Raw genomic sequence first — 6040 nt, forward strand, 5'->3', positions numbered from 1 at the left:
CACAATTGGAGGGGGGCTCCCCACCCTCCAGAACATTTACAACAAGCGGTGCAGGGGCAAGGCTAAGAGAATCATTAAAGACTCCAGTCACCCGAACAACTGCCTCTTTGAACTGCTGCGGTCAGGCAAGCGATACCGGAGTCTCAAGGCGAGCACAGAAAGACTCAGAAGAAGCTTCTATCCCCAGGCCATCAGGCTGCTCAACGAACAATGAACACTACACAACCATCAAACGCACATAGCACACACATCCACACGCACACACTCACTTTAAACAAACACACTGTAGCACCCACTCCCCACACTTTATAGCACACACTCACTTTAAACAAACACACTGTAGCACCCACTCCCCACACTTTATATTTATTGATGAAGGATTGCACTACAACTCGTACACCTTACTGTAAATTGTACCTAAACTGTACCTCATCCCATTTCTGCTTTGCACTATATAGTATTGTACATTAGTACACTGCATAGTATTGTATATTATATGGTAACTCAGTTACGTCTATTCTGCATCGAACATTGTACATATGTCTATACTGAACACTGTGACCTCATTTTCTACTTCTAATTTACAATGCTATACTATGTTATTTGATACTATCTTGTCTAGCACAGTCTCTGGAGCGTAACAGTAAGAAGCATTTTGTATGAAAGTATTCTGTACTTCTGTATGACAACTATTAAAGAAACTTGAAACTTGAAACTTCCCAGTCCCTCCACTCTGCAGTAAACAGCCATCACTGGTACAGAGTGTCTGGTCAGTAACATGGGTCTCCCAGTCCCTCCAGTCTGCAGTAAACAGACATCACTGATATATAGTGTCTGGTCAGTAACATGGGTCTCCCAGTCCCTCCACTCTGCAGTAAACAGTCATCACTGATACAGTGTCTGGTCAGTAACATGGGTATCCCAGTCCCTCCACTCTGCAGTAAACAGCCATCACTGATATAGAGTGTCTGGTCAGTAACATGGGACTCCCAGTCCCTCCACTCTGCAGTAAACAGCCATCACTGATACAGAGTGTCTGGTCAGTAACATGGGTCTCCCAGTCCCTCCACTCTGCAGTAAACAGCCATCACTGATATAGTGTCTGGTCAGTAACATGGGTATCTCAGTCCCTCCACTCTGCAGTAAACAGCCATCACTGATATATAGTGTCTGGTCAGTAACATGGGTCTCCCAGTCCCTCCGCTCTGCAGTAAACAGAACATACATGTTCTGGTATCCCGTTCCCACTTCATCCAATCAGGAGAGAGAACTTTACTCCACACTGCAAAAATGGGCTGACAAAAATAAGAAATAAAAACAAATGTGTGCTTGAAACAAGTAAAATAATCTGCCAGCAAATTTGGCTTGGAAAGATTTCTTGAAATAAGTACAAATATCTAGGGTTCTCTCCTGACTCGATAAAGTGGGAACGGGATACTAGAAAATGTATGTTCTGTTTACTGCAGAGTGGAGCGACTGGGAGACCCATGTTACTGACCAGACACTCTATATCAGTGATGGCTGTCAGAATGTACCGGTAGAGCTATTATTTAAACATGTAGAGCACTTATTTAAAAAAAGAAAATACCACTTACAGCACCTTTAATATTTCAGTGATGGCTGTTGGAATGTAGAGCTATTTAACACTTCTTTTAAACAAAGAATACCACTGGCCGCACCTTTAAGACAGCCTTTAGCGGAGTTGTAATTACACAGTTCTCGTCTGTCGTTAGGCTTACACAGTAAACTAACTTCAGAAGAAGTAGGCCTGCATGATATGGATTTTTATTTTATTTTACAGATAATGAAACTGCAATATGATTCAAGATATTAGTGGGAATGTTAATTTTCATAATTAACATTGTGAAATTAATCCTTTCATTTTAAGTTAAAAAAAATGATTAAAATTATGTGATTTTTCTGTACCAAACAAAAAAAATCTTTACATCTGTAGATCATGATTTGTTCTGTGGCCAGATCATGTTTGCAACACCACAATACTAGACATACTGCAGTGCAGTGCAGTGCAGTATGCGTGCGTGTGTGTGTGTGTGTGTGTGTGTGTGTGTGTGTGTGTGTGTGTGTGTGTGTGTGTGTGTGTGTGTGTGTGTGTGTGTGTGTGTGTGTGTGTGTGTGTGTGTGTGTGTGTGTGTGTGTGTGTGTGTGTGTGTGTGTGTGTGTGTGTGTGTGTGTGTGTGTGTGTGTGTGTGTGTGTGTGTGTGTGTGTGTGTGTGATGGTCTGTCTACACTTCAGCCGTGCACCAAGGATGAGGAGTGCTGCTCAGAGGTGTGTGTGCGGCCAGTGCACCGTGAACGCCACCAGAGGAACAGAGGGCACCATCTGTCAGGTTCAGAGCGACTGCAGGCAGCACCTCTGCTGTGCCTTCATGAGAGGTGAGGTCACATACTATATAGGCTGAATCCCATTTGACCTCATGACTCAAACCCTCACCCCTCACTCAGCCCTCGGATCAAATAAACACTCTGTGACGTTTCATCATTATGAGGGTGATTTTGCATGAGGTAGTAGATATCTCTCTCTCTCTCTCTCTCTCTCTCTCTCTCTCTCTCTCTCTCTCAATTCAATTCAATTCAATTCAAATGGGCTTTATTGACATGGGAAACATACGTTTACATTGCCAAAGCCAAACAAAACAAAACAATCAAACAGAGAAAACAAAATAAATCAGTACATTACAGACGGAATTTCTAGTACAGTCTTTATGGTGGTTGCATTCCGCTGGATGTCCTTTTCTTGTCACAGCAGCTCACAAATCTTGCTGCTGTGTTTGCACATTCTTGTATTTCTCCCAGTAGGTATGGGAGTTTTGAGTTATTGTCCATGTTTTCAAAGTCTCTTTGGGTGTTTGCAATTTGTGGGAAGTATATGTCTCTGATGTCTTGGTATAGTGGGCAAGTTGTTAAGAAGTGGAGCTCGGTTTCCACCTCATCTTGTGTGCAGTGGGTGCATAGTCAGTCTTCTCTTGGGAGCCAGGTCTGCCTATGGCGGCCTTTCTCAATGGCTAGGCTGTGCTCGCTGAGTCTGTACCTAGTCAAGGATCTTCTTAGTTTTGGGTCAGTCACGGTGCTCAGGTATTCTGCCATTGTGTACTCTCTGTTTAGGGCCAAATAGCATTTCAATTTGCTCTGGTTTTGGGTTGTTTCTTTCCAATGTGTCAGATAGTTTTCTTTTTGTTTTCTTATAATTTGATTTAGTCCAGTGTGGTTACTGTCTGGTGGTTCTGCTTGTGTTTGTGAGCAGAGTCCCAGAACCATCTGGCTGAGTGGGCATCTATCGAGGGTCTCTCTGTGGGTGAGGGCTATGTTGGCAACTCTGTGGTTTGGGAAGAGTTTTCCTTCCTCTACATATCTCCCGTTTGAGTCCATGAGGAGTACAATTTGTGGACCTTCTTGAGGTCTGGTGGGTGATGTTGGACATGGGGTGTCTTGAGTGTCTGTTGATGTTGTTTGTTGTTGGTTGTCCTCATCTTCATCTTGAATTACTGTCTCTGTTTTATGGGGCTGTTCGGTGGTCAGAGCTCTCTCTCTCTCTCTCTCTCTCTCTCTCTCTCTCTCTCTCTCTCTCTCTCTCTCTCTCTCTCTCTCCCTCCCTCCCTCCCTCCCCCCAGAGCTGTTGTTCCCAGTGTGTACCCCCAGACCTGAGAGAGGGGAGTCTTGCCTCAGCCAGCCCAACCTGCTGATGGACATGCTGGCTTGGGACCAGGACGGGCCCCGCGATCACTGCCCCTGTGCCACTGGGCTCCAGTGCCACGCCCAGGGGTCAGATATCCAACAGAATAGAATACAGTGGAATTGAACTGGAATAGAGTGGAAGGAAATAGAATAGAAGTAATAATAATAAATGTTATTTGTATAGCACCTTTCATACAAGAATTGCAGCTCAAAGTGCTTCACAGCAGTACACACAAACAAATACAGTCTTTTTATGACTTATACTTTATTGAGTTTTTCTTTTCTTTTTGCACACACAGGACATCAGGACAATACAAAGTGATTATGACATAACTTGTGAATCAACATTGGTCGGTCCTGAAGGACAACACACACACACCTAGACCACTAACATCCCAGACTACAATGACACCACCCCACATGGGGCGTAGACAGAGAACCAAAAAATAAAATAAAAAGTAATAATAATTATAAAAATAAATAAATAGACAAAGTCAAGGTAAGACATAGTTCTTCATATTAGGATCTAACATCCCAATAGGCCTCTTTGTTTACGGCTTGATTGTCACACATGATATAGACAATTCTAACATAGACAGTAATAAAGAGCAGTTTGATATCCACACAGTTTAAAAGCTGACAGTCTTTACTCCTGTTTGATACCCACATAGCTTAAAACCTGACAGTATTTCTTCCTGTTTGATACCCAATTTGACCTTCTTTTGAACCTCCCTCTAATGGCAAACCTTTTGAACCTTCCTCCTAGGGCGCAGTTCCAGGCCTGTATCCCCCACACAGTTCAAAACATGACAGTCTTTCTTCCTGTTTGATACCCAATTTGACCTTTTGAACCTTCCTCCCAGGGCACAGTTCCAGGCCTGTATCCCCCACACAGTTCAAAACCTGACAGTCTTTCTTCCTGTGTGATACCCAATTTGACCTTTTGAACCTTCCTCCCAGGGCGCAGTTCCAGGCCTGTATCCCCCACACAGTTCAAAACCTGACAGCCTTTCTTCCTGTTTGATACCCAATTTGACCTTTTGAACCTTCCTCCCAGGGCGCAGTTCCAGGCCTGCATCCCCCACACAGTTCAAAACCTGACGGACACAGTCAAATAGAATAGGCAGAGTAAAATAATGCAGTTCTGAATGACTGTTTAAACAGTTTAAAACAGTCTTTCCTCCTGTTTGATACCCACTTTCTTCCCTGTTTGACATCCACACAGTTCAAAACCTGACTGTCTTTCTTCCCTGTTTGATACCCACTTTGACCCTTCAAACCTAATAGCAGTTCTATCACGACAGCTAGGGAGTACAGAGTTACAAACTAGGTTAGACAACTGTCATTGCAGTTACTTGTTCAGATAATGTGCCATGGTGTGTTTTTTTCTGTCCATAAAATGTGGATTCTCTCTCTCCCTTCCAGACGCGGAGCTCTCTGTGGGAAATAGTGGGACATTCGGAGGAGAGGCCTGCAAAAGAAGAACAGGGATTATCTGTCTGAGAAAGCAAAGACAGGATGATGCTATTTTATAATTATGTAACCCTATGTCCAGAGGTGATGCCAGCTGCCTAGCCTAGGATCTGACCTAAGGTTAGCAAAAAGAAAGAGTAAGGTTTTAGCACATTTGCATATTCTTAGAGAATATTCTCTTTACTGGTGCACAGGAGAAAACAACATGACATCAAATTTGAAAAAGGCTCCAGGTATTGTCTCCCATAAAAAGCACTTTATTGTACATGAGTCATATTAAAAAAGAAAAAATGCAGTTGTATCTCCCCCAGTTCGATCAGGTATATCTGATGCAGGTCGTGAGACCAGAACACAGTTTGTATAATGAGAAAAGTGATTTAACAGGACATAAAGATTGCACTGTATTATTTGTGCCTTACTTCAATTGTTTTAAATGACAATATGGCTTTTATGTAACTTGATGGAAATAGTAGACATGTTCTTAGTTTTATATTTAAGGACCAAGGGAAGCACTTTTGATTATTATCTGAATAAACGTTCTAACAAACCACTGTTTTTGTCTATTTCTTGCAAAAGATAGTGCTGACCACTAGATGGTGGCATTGTCTTCTTGTTCAGTCGGCCCTCACTTTGAGTACATGTTGTCAGGCTGTGGTACCTAAAAGAAGCAACACAAGTTAAATTCACGTTTATATATTTGCATGTGTCAAACCGACATCATAACAGAGTTATGTACAGAGCAGGTTTGAATGGTATTCTTATAATACTATTATCTCTGGACAATAATATGATTCAAACTCGTGTGTACATAACTCTGTTGATCTGTAGATTGGATCTTGAGTCCTATAGCTATGTGTCAGATAGGGATTTAACT

General features: G+C 42.4%; 1 long non-coding RNA gene across 1 annotated transcript; it reads left to right on the forward strand.

Annotated features, from left to right (window-relative positions):
- The first annotated feature begins 2287 nt into the window (after positions 1–2287).
- Positions 2288–5298, forward strand: LOC311238268. Its single transcript, XR_014620345.1, has 3 exons — positions 2288–2394; positions 3630–3780; positions 5119–5298. It is a non-coding gene; the product is annotated as an uncharacterized lncRNA (long non-coding RNA).
- Positions 5299–6040: the final 742 nt, after the last annotated feature.

The sequence above is a fragment of the Notolepis coatsorum genome (assembly GCF_963971535.1).
Source record: "Notolepis coatsorum genome assembly, chromosome: 12".
Lineage (NCBI taxonomy): Eukaryota > Metazoa > Chordata > Actinopteri > Aulopiformes > Paralepididae > Notolepis > Notolepis coatsorum.